The 10,898-nt window shown below is 43.4% G+C and overlaps 1 long non-coding RNA gene across 1 annotated transcript in view; it reads left to right on the plus strand.

The window, feature by feature from the left end:
* Nucleotides 1-9,856, plus strand: part of LOC109297569 — a 243,259-nt gene extending 233,403 nt beyond the window's left edge. The window contains exon 4 of the long non-coding RNA XR_002097354.1: nucleotides 9,449-9,856. This is a non-coding gene — a long non-coding RNA (uncharacterized LOC109297569). The remainder of the gene's footprint in view (nucleotides 1-9,448) is intronic.
* Nucleotides 9,857-10,898: the final 1,042 nt, after the last annotated feature.

Below are 10,898 nucleotides of genomic sequence, written 5' to 3' on the forward strand. Positions count from 1 at the left end.
TGCTCTGGTGAGGAAGGAGAGGGGCGGGGCCAACCCTGCTCTGCTCCAGCCCAGCCCAGGGCTGCAAAACATCTGGGGTGCAGTGGGACTCTGATTTACCAGGAAGGGGTCTGGGACAGAAGTTTCATAAACCAGTTTGACCCAAATCAGTTAAGTCTGATACTACATTCAACCAGGTTTATCTTAAACCAGTTTAAGCCATTTTTAAACTCATGAATGTGCACCGAATTTCTGTTCTGTTACAGGTTTAAACCAGTTTCTGATCACTTAAACCAGTTTATGTGTAACTTCTGTACCTAGCCATAAAGGTGAAATAGAATTGAACTTTAAGTGCTCAAAAATAATGCATCTTTTCCTTGGCACGGCCATGCCACATATCCCTAATTATTTCTAATGGCTGTAGTTCCTTTCATTCAGATCCTCTCAATGCCTGTTATAAAATTGTACTGACCGCTAATGTAAACAATCAAAATCTTTCCATGATCTCTCTGAGCCTAATCATTTGAGTTCTGAAGGCATCCAGGTGTGAGGTATCTCTTTCATAACTCTGTTTAATATTGGGAGGGAAATCACATATCCCTTTTTTCTAAGCAAAGGGTACTGCCAGGGTACTGCCAAACCTTGTATTCTGAGGGGAAATGTTGAATACCCTGAGAATGGAGAATCAGATAAACTATTAACCTCTGTAGAAGCCAAGCAGAGAAAGTCTGTAGAAACTTCAGAGTCAAAACTGAATTTTGATGAGAAGAATGCCCAAATGCACAATGTGTACAGAACCGTCTAAAGACCGTTACAGGCAAATACAAAGCCAGAGATTTCTTTGTTGGCTTGGAAATTCTTTTTTAGGGCAACTAGAAATATTCTCTTTGCATCCACACCATGGAGGGGAAAAACCAACAAAGTCTTTTTTTATTATTTGTTTTTTGGGGTTTTTTAAAATAGGCTTTAGAGAAATGGGGCTGACTATTGAAATAAGTGGTATAATATAGGAGAAAGCAGGAGATGGTATAGCTCTCCTTTGCCTTTCTTCTGGTACTGGGGTAATTGATCACTTTATGAAGTCTAAAGCAGCTGAATAAACTCAAAGGATAATAGGTGGGGCATAATCTTTTAAATGCTAGTGTTTTGTTTATTTGAACCGGAGCTCGATTCATCCTAATTCGTTACAATTTGATACAACCGGGAAGAAAAATATACTATGTAACACATATATTGCAAACATATAGTGGTGTTATATCCAGCCTTAGAAGGGCTGGGGGTGCTGTTACATTTTCTGTTCTTTTGTGTTTCTATTTGTTCACAGTCCTTGGAATTCATTGATTGCTCTTCTTAAAAGATGAAAGGCATTCCTCTTCATTTAGTGAAGAAAATTTTACAAGAGACGGTGAATTGCAATTCACAAGACACTTCTTAAAATGTCATCTTGAAAATGTTTTCTGGAGAACAATGGACTGCAACTCTGACCCCAAACTACCTCCAAATAGCATGAACCCTATGCTTTCTTTGGAGGAAAAATAACTTGAGTTTTTTTCTTCTCACCTGGTGGTAGATAATGCCAGAACAAAGACAAATAGACTATATTCAAAATAAAATCATTACCATGTATGTTTAGATAATCATGTGTTATCATTTGCACAATATCAACTCCAGAAATTGAGTTTGTACAAAAGCAGTCACTGTTGAGTTAGATGAATGAAAGCCTTGCTCTACAAAGATGTGGCATCTGTTTCAAGAGGAAGCTTAAAAAGTAGTCATTTAAATGTTCAAATTAAACAATACAAAATTATCTTTCTAATATGCAATTTTATGAACCTTCAGATAGAGCCAGCATAGCCCCAATTTCATCTTGTTTAATTTGGTCAGCTTATATAAAAAGCAGTGCTCTGAACTTGGCTGAAGCTGGTACCTGTCAGTTTATAGGCAAACATAAAGTAACAGTGATAATATTTTTTCCTTTGCTTTGCATGCATATAAATTGTGAAGGCTGCAATGAGAGCCAACGTGAGGTTAAGGGATTTTAGCAAAAATCCCCAGGTACTACTTTTTCTCTCCTTTTTTACCAGCTGCTCTTGTTTGTGCGATTAACAAATGTAAAAAGAAATGTATCAAAATCCACTCTATGAATATAAACATTGTGTATACAGCTACAATAATACTCTTGATAGGATGATTACTGGATGATCAGATACTTCTACAGGATATAACAGTAAAGGTGTAAAACAAGAGCAATTGGGCATCATGAAATGGACTTGCTCATTAATACAGTCATTTTCATCATCTGGGGCAACAAGGGTGAAGACAAATTACCCATTTGATCATAAATGCTTTATTCTACTTATGGAAAATATGACTATAGGGAGCAGTGTTGTCCTATGGTATAGACAAGTGCTGCTATTGGCATACCATTCTATTAACTTTCACACACGAATGATTTGCAAAGCAAGTCATGAGTTCCATGAAAGTGGAAGAAATGGAGAAAGGAGAAAAGGAAACCCATATCCCTTTATTTTCCTAGCTGAGAGGGACAGCAGATACCCCATGTCATAGCCTTTAATTTAAAATTGAAGCAAGAACAAATATAACTTCATTGGAATGAGTTTAAGACAATCTGCAGGAGCTTCATGACCAAGGACAGCTAACAGGCAGCAGAACTGCAGAACAAAGGATAGCTTGATTGGTGGAACATCAAGACCATTCAGAAGAAGAAAGGGTTGTAGATTACAATGAGTCATGAAGTCAAAAGCACTGCCAGACTAGAAATGCTGCTGCCACTGCCCAGCAGTTCTGGTTTTAAACTCTTGGTGGAGCAGGAATCAAGGGGATGCAAGTGCACTAGTGCATGCCCCCCTCCCCAATAGTTTATCCTAAAATGAAACAAAACCAAGTTTCAAAATATCAGAATCCTGCACAAAAACTATCTGTTTAGAACGACTGAAGGGGAGAAATATTTCATTTGTTTGGCAATGGGAGGGTGACAGAGCCCAAATCTCCTTGCTTGTGGAAGGCAGGTCTGCCACACATTTTATGCAGCAGCTCTGACTGGCTATCTTTCCTTTGGAAGCTGGAAAATGGGACTGGGCAGCCAATAAAGCAAGAATTTCCCCACATGTGGGGGGTTTTACCTGAGCAGGTCTAGGAATCAGCATGCATGCTGCATAAGGCTTAATCCTGCAATATCTTTTATGTGGGCAGACCCCTGAACTTTATTCAAATTTTAGGATGGATCAGAGTATGGGTTTGCACTACTGAGCTGGATCCTTCACTATTCATGTGTCGGCAAAAGCACAGAGGGTGAGATTTTTAAGTATATTTAGTCATCTCTAGATGCCTAGAGAGATTTTTTTAAACTGCCTCAGCACCAGACTTCAATTGAGATGAGGCTTCTGTTGTTTTATTTCTAGCTATCTTCTCTGTAAGGCCCAGTCTAGTAGTCCTATTTTGCGAATGCCTATCAGATTGATCTCAGAGTGGTGTCTAACTTGAGACTGCCATTAGGAATTAAGCATGAATTCTCATGCCTAGATCTCTAAGCAGTTCTGTGGCATGAAAATTTAAAGGGCTATGGGCATGCCCACCACCTAACACTTAGGTGTTGAAAGGCACTAGACAGCTACAGGGCTAGGCAGCAGCTGAGAATGCCAGAATCCTGAACTTATGTACATAAAGGGGCAGCTGGACAACTACATTTCTTCATCTATTTTTTCTCTAAAGCAAGTTATCTGCTTGTGTGGGTCATGCTTTGGTAGTCAAACTTCCTTCTGTGCCAGTGCAGAGGCACAGTGAGCATAATGAGTGCCCAGAGCAGGGGAGAGAGGCATGGGGATATGCTGACCACTGTAGCCACAGGCAGGGCAGGGAATATGGGTGAGGGGAAGGGAAAGTTAATTTTCCTGGGCTGCTGCTGATAACTCTGCTTAGGTGGCAGCAGCCCTATAGGCATACTTTCTTGGTGCCCTGTTTTCTCCCTCCCCCTCACATCCTCATGCATGGTACACAGGGATGTCCCTGCTCGGCAAAGGCTCTGACAAGTGGAAGGGGGAGCACCATTCTGATCTCCCCCTCACTCCTCAGATGCACTGCTTGATGCACTATGTCCTACCTAGCTCCTATGGCAGACTCCTGGCAGGTGGATGGCAATTCTGATGCCTCCTCATCAGTGCTTGGTGTTGTGCTTCCCCCCCCCCCAGTTATGCTGTTGCTCCATGCAGGGGTGGATTTAGATGGGGCTGTTGTGGTATGGCTGCATCCCCCCAGTTTGGATTGTAGTGCACTGCAGGAGCCGCCAGAGACTTCTTAAAAAGTGCCTAAAGCAGGTGAAAATCCTCCCTCCCCTTCTCTTCATGCTCAGAGGCACATTCCTCTCTGCTCCCACCATCCCCACCCCTCAACAGTCACTACTAGCCTGGTTGTACAGGAGGCTGTGCTCACTTAGGGATGGGGACGGAGGCAAGAACACATGGTAGGAGAGTTGATTCCCACCCTGCCTTGTCCCCTGGAAGCAGGAGTGGGAAGGTGAGGGAGTCCTGCTGCTGCTGCCCTGGTCTCCATCCCCATCACTAGCTGAGCCCAGCCCTCAGGCAGCCTGTCTGGGGTGGGCAAAAGTAGGTTTGGAACTTTTCTTGGGAAAATGGCAGGTGAAAGAAGCAGAGAAGGCGAGGTAGGAGATGTGCCTCTGAGCACAAAGGGGAAAGAAGGGCAATTTTTAATCTGCTTTAGGGACTTAAAATGTTCCTGGAGGCTCCCACAGTGCCTGCATTGGTGTTGGGGGGAAATGGCTGGGAGCAGAGGGGTGCAGCCAGCCCTGCACCCCTCCTTGGGAAATCCTGGATCTGCCCCTGGCTCCGTGAATTCTAATTATGCTCAGTATTTCGTTCACACTTCCTCTGTTTCCCTGTATTTCCCTCTGCTCCTCTGTGTTTTCTTGTGTTTCCCCAGCAGGTTTTTGTGTAGACACTCTTCTATCTGTCCACCAAGTGTGGGTTATCTCTGCAGCTGGAAGGTAGATGTTAGCCACAGTTTGAGCCTTACAGTGTTAGCTGGTGTTCAAGCCTTACAAGAAAAGGTCCCACTGGTGAACTAGATATTCCTTTCCACAGTGTGTGAACCCTCTCTAGGGCTCTGCCAAAACTCTGTACAGCTCTGCAAATGCCAACAAGCACAAGCTTAGGGGGCTGACTGTGTGCGTGAGTGGAGGGGAAGTTCAATAGGGGCTTTGAAAATATCCAAGGTGCCTGAAGAGGCAGATAGTTGTCCATGTGCCTTTATGAAGCAGGGCCTCAGGACCTCAGAGCCTATCTCTAAAATGGGGATACCATCACTTTTCAACACGCAGGTGTCTTGTGAGAATAAGCATTTTAAGGAACATGAAGAAACAAGAACCATTTATCTATAGAAACAAGGATCCTTTATACACCTAAGACAGAGTTATAAATACCCAAGTCCCATCAATACAAATGAAAACTGAATCTAATAGGAGCCATAGACCAGGAAGTGCCAGATAACAATGGAAAAGAGAACAAAAAGAATGCTGTTAAAAGTGGGCAAGATAAATGGGTTTGAAATGGGGAGAAAAAAAACTTGTAAAATTGTTTTTATTTTTTCCCTAGTCTGTAGGACCAAGTCTAATAACTATACCCATTTCCAGTGTTATCCATAAAAATAATGGTTATGTCATGGCAATATATTCTTGGAATTTATATGAAAATATATACAGCACATCTCTTCTGCATAAATTCTCATTGTCTATAATTCATCAAACACTGTGTGGTCTGTGGTAGGGTCATATATTATGTACTGGGTTGTTTTTGGGGGTTGGGTTTTTTTTGCATTGCATAATTGCTTGCCTATTTGTTATGCTCATACACCCTCCCTCCCCTGCGCATACTTCAGGATCCCAAAGCAAATTACTTCAAAACACACTTGGAAATAGTCTCTACTCCCCTTTTCTTTGCACGTACCAAAAAACTGTATCAATGTGTGCACATACACGTGCATGCATGCAATGCACATGTGCGCACACAGGTACATACAAGTGCGCGCACACGCACACACGCGCACACACACACACACACACACACACACACACACACAAAGCACTGCTTCTGCATGACAAAGAGTATCTTACTACCTGGTACACCATGGAGGAAACAGACCTGCACTTAGGAATTTCTTTTATTGTATTCCAAAGCAATCCCTCACAGAGCCAATGAGCTCCTTTCCTGCTCTAGAGTTAAAAGTTCTTCTTCAGAGTCATTCTCAACATCACTTGTTCTAGATCATAGATGCTCCACCCTTTTGGAGCTGCTTCCAGAATTTCAAGGCCCTCTGATAACCACTTCCACCCAAATGATCCCAGCAGACAGCTTCCTCTTCTTTCCCTAGCCTCAAGGTTCCTCCTCCATTTCCCTATTTCAGACATTCTTCAGGTTTAAATTTCCCTATGTTTTGGCTCTTCCATGTTTCTTTTTCCACCTCATCCCTAATTTCTTTTTCCCCAGAAAGGGGAAGAAGACCAACCCCATTTAAAACTGATTTTTATGTTTCTTTGAAGGTTCACAGTTCTGCCTTTCCTTGAGTCTCCAGCCATTCCTTTCTTTTTTTATCCAGTTCAGTCTTACGGTGCTGTGCTGATTGCCTCCGTCCCCATTCTTCTCCCTCTGGAGTCCTCATACCCTCCAACCACTCATAATTAGTTCTGTGATTCTTTCCTTAGCTTTGCAGTTGTGCATCAACAGACAGTCAACGTCACTCGTTTAGATTCACTTCAAGCATATTTTAACTGTGGTTCCCTTCCCAAGATAAACAGAAACTTATGTATCTGTTCTTAAGTACAAGGGGGTGGCGGGGTGGAGACAGAGATGAGGGCTCTTGCAATGGAGTTCATATAAAAGACATCAATTTTTTTGAGCAGTTAGTGTTCAATCCTCTCAAAACCTATTGACCCCAGCCCAACTCTCTTGCTGTCAGATACTGAGGTATCCCTATGGGCCAGAATGGTATTCTTCCAGCACTGATCCCTCGTTTCTGGACACTTGATACCCATCTGTGCCAGAATTGTACCAGTGCTTCCTGATACTTCTGCTGTATCTCTTTTTATCTCAATTAGTCATGCACCCGACTATTTAAGTGCTGGGACTACAAGCATGCCTTATCTGTATATCTGCTGCTATCCTAAAAGATCCTATATATCAATGCCTGACATCTTCACCGCTTGTTTTCTAGTCATGATATTATCCTTCGGTTCCTTTTTTTCAAATCTCTGGGTTCCACCTGCAGAGTTCTGAGATCACAGGTACATTGATCTCCTGCCTTCATCCCTTTGTGTAAATTAGATTACAATGATTAACACCAGCTGAAATATTGTATGATGAAGAGCAAATGCCATCCCTAATCCCTTAATGACTAAGACAGTGTGTATGATAGTTAGGGCCAAGAGCTAAATAGGAAATAAAAATAGTCAAAACTCATACGGTTTGGAGTATACTTAAATATATACTGTGTATACATTACAATCTGTATGTTGTAGTTATGTGTGTGTGTGTGTGTGCGCGCGCCCCTACCAGGCACAGGTGCTCTCCAGGGATATCTACCTGCCAGCAGAAATGTTCCACCAGCACCCTTTATTGACACAGCCCAGGTAAATGCCAACATTTGCCAAGTCCCAGAGCTGACAGAGTTTCCTCCATGTTGGTCCAGTCCTGAGGGGCTGCCTCCAACCCACCTCACCCCACTGCACCACCCACTAGAGCTAAACCTCTCATATCAGCTTTCATTTGTGGCAGGTGGGTCCATGCAAAGGTCTGGCTTTTAGGGTGCCTGGGTCTGACCTTTGGAATGTGCATGTGTGTGGAGGGGTGGGGGGCATTCTGTGCAGCAGTGTCCATGTCCTTGGGTTTGGGATGTCTGGTTTTGTGCATGAGTGTCAGGGTGTGCAGCTGTGCCCAAGTCCTGGAGCTTCGGGTTTCTGACTCAGTATGTGAGTGTTGGGGTCTGGGGTTGCACCTGAGTCTTGGGGTTCTCTTAACCTCCCTGTTTGGGTCTGTGTGTAGGTCTTGAGGGTGAGTACTTCATGACATGTCTTGGGGATATGGGAGCACAGCCCAAGGGTATGGGAGCACAGCCCAAATGGGCAGAAAACAATAGAATGCAATTTAACAAGCAGAAATGCAAAGTGCTGCACCTAGGGAGGAAAAATGTCCAGCACACCTACTGCCTCGGTAGCATGGAAGCGGAAAGGGATCTTGGAGTCCTAGTGGACTCCAAGATGAACATGAGTCATCAGCGTGACGAAGTCATCAGAAAAGCTAACTGCACTTTATCATGCATCAGCAGATGCATGACAAACAGAACCAAGGAGGTGATACTTCCCCTCTATCGGGCACTGGCCAGACTGCAGTTGGAATACTGCGTGGAGTTTTGGGCGTCACACTTCAAGAGGGATGTGGATAACCTGGAGAGGGTCAGCCACTCATATGGTTAAAGGCTTGCAGGCCAAGCCCTACGAGGAGAGACTAGGGCACCTGGACCTCTTCAGCCTCCGCAAGAGAAGGTTGAGAGGTGACCTTATGGCTGCCTATAAATTCATCATGGGAGAACAGAAGGGAATTGGTGAGGCTCTACTCACCAAGATGCCCCTGGGGGTCACAAGAAATAATGGCCATAAGCTAGCAGAGACCAGATTTAGACTGGACATTAGGAGGAACTTCTTCACAGTTAGTGGCCAAGGTCTGGAATGGGCTCCCAAGGGGGGTGGTGCTCTCCCCTACCCTGGGGGTCTTCAAGGGGAGGTTGGATGGGCATCTCGATGGGGTCATCTGAACCCAGCACTCTTTCCTGCCTATGCAGGGGCTCGGACTCGATGATCTGCTGAGGTCCCTTCCAACCCTAACATATATGAATCTATACTTGGGGAATGTGAGGTGCACTGCTACATTGGTGTCGACCCCACCCTGCCCCTTGTCTGTGCCATGCAGCTTGAGGCAGAACTGGGGAGAGGGGTTGGGGTTCTATAGCCCTGAGACAGCCTCAGGGCCAGGGTTTGCTGAGTACTCAGCTGAAGCAGCCGAATGCAGGCCAAGTGCCAGTGCACCTCCCTGTGGAAGAAGTCTTAGATCAGGAGAGGGGGAAACAGGGCCTGCAACGCATGCTGGGATGCCAGAGGACAGTGAAATAGTCTACCTCATATTGATTTAGACTTAGCATATCTTGGACATGACCTAAGTTTAGGTCACATGCACCGTTTTTAGCCTGACCTAGACCCTGTGAATGCTTGCACAATTACAGGCTTAGATTAAACCAAGTCCATTTAGACTGATCTAAATATAATACCTGTATGTACCCTATGGTAGTGCAACATCTGGTCTTTACTCTCTTGTCTCTCTAGTACACCAACATTCTCTCTCTGCTGCTTACATTAACTTTTCTGTATAACTTGATTCTTTCCTTTTAGGAGCTGGCAAAAGACCACTGAACAGATGACATGATCCTGACACTATTCTTTTCAAAGCCATACTGGCCAGAAACTAGATAGGAAAGAGAGACACAGTGGAGGACCTGAAGAAAAATGGGAGTCCTAGAAAAGGTGATGCTGTGCAGATCCTCCTTATAGTCACTGCAAGACCAATGGCATCGAGGAGCAAAACTCCATGCTTCTTTTGTGTTAGTATAAATACTTCCTGAGTGTGTGATATGAGGAACTCTCAGTAAAAGACCCACACAGAAGAGTTTTATTTTTCTCCTTCAGCTCCACTGGCCTCCTCTGTTAAGTTTTCCCACAGTGTGTGGTCATATGCATGTGCAACTTAACAGTTTTACAGAACTCCTCTGATTGGTTAGGTAGTAAAGTAAGAATGAAAACAAGAAATATTTTGTTGGTTTATTTATGTTAATAACTTCTGGTCAACCTGTGGTGGAGAAGTTTATGGCTAAGAACAGAAGTTATTTTTTTTTCTTCTTTAACACTAAATCATCTAAAAGATCTTGATGCCATCCAAACAATTATAGTGAGAGCTCCCAATAACAGCATGTCACTTGCTGTGCTTCATACACTAAGTACTGCTGTTAATATGAACTTTTGGTCTTGCATGGCCTGTCTTCCATCTCTTTAAGTGCTTTATTTCAACACCACTGATACCTTAACATCAGAAGTCACACCCCGGCATTGTGAGTGTGCCAAGGTATTTAACTTTGTTAACCTTTTATTCTTTTCAAATTGCCAAAAAAAAGCAGCAAGAAACTAAGATACAAAATGTGATTCTGTTATGACTTTCTTGACCTGTGAAGGTAATAATGCAGCCTAGCCAGCAAGAAACAATGGGTTATACAAAGCTGACAAGAAATGATGGTTAGGGGATGTTGCCTAGACTGGGGTACATCTTAGACTATCCCCCTCAGTTGGTATAAATCAAAATCGCTCCAGAGATGTAGTGGGGTCATGCCAGTTTAAACCAGTTGCAAACCCGGTTCTACAGCATCCATCTCTTTATTTTTCATTTCCTACTTCATATATGGCCTGAAGCCATTCATATATACATATATATACACACACCAGTACTAATCAGCAGTAAACCGATGAAGTCAATGTGCTTACACCAATCAGAGTGGGCAGGCATGTATATGGTCTGTTGTATGAAAAAGGTCTAGTTCATAACAATAGTAAACTGCAAATATTTGGAAAGGAGAACTGAATCAGCTTCTTTAATAACTAACATAGCCAGGAGCCCAGAAGTACACTTCTGTCCAGAAAAGCACTCTCCTGGCATGTTAGTTCAACCAGTTCAACCAGGTCTTCTAACCAGTATGAGGTACTCTTTAGTGTTATTAGCTTGTTCTCAAAAAAACCACTCCAAAACCATTAAGACCCAGGCAGCTGAGTTGCTACAGAATCTACATGGCTCAGT

Source organism: Gavialis gangeticus, unplaced genomic scaffold, assembly GCF_001723915.1.
Source record: "Gavialis gangeticus isolate Ggan-Ray unplaced genomic scaffold, GavGan_comp1, whole genome shotgun sequence".
In the NCBI taxonomy this organism is placed as follows: Eukaryota; Metazoa; Chordata; order Crocodylia; family Gavialidae; genus Gavialis; species Gavialis gangeticus.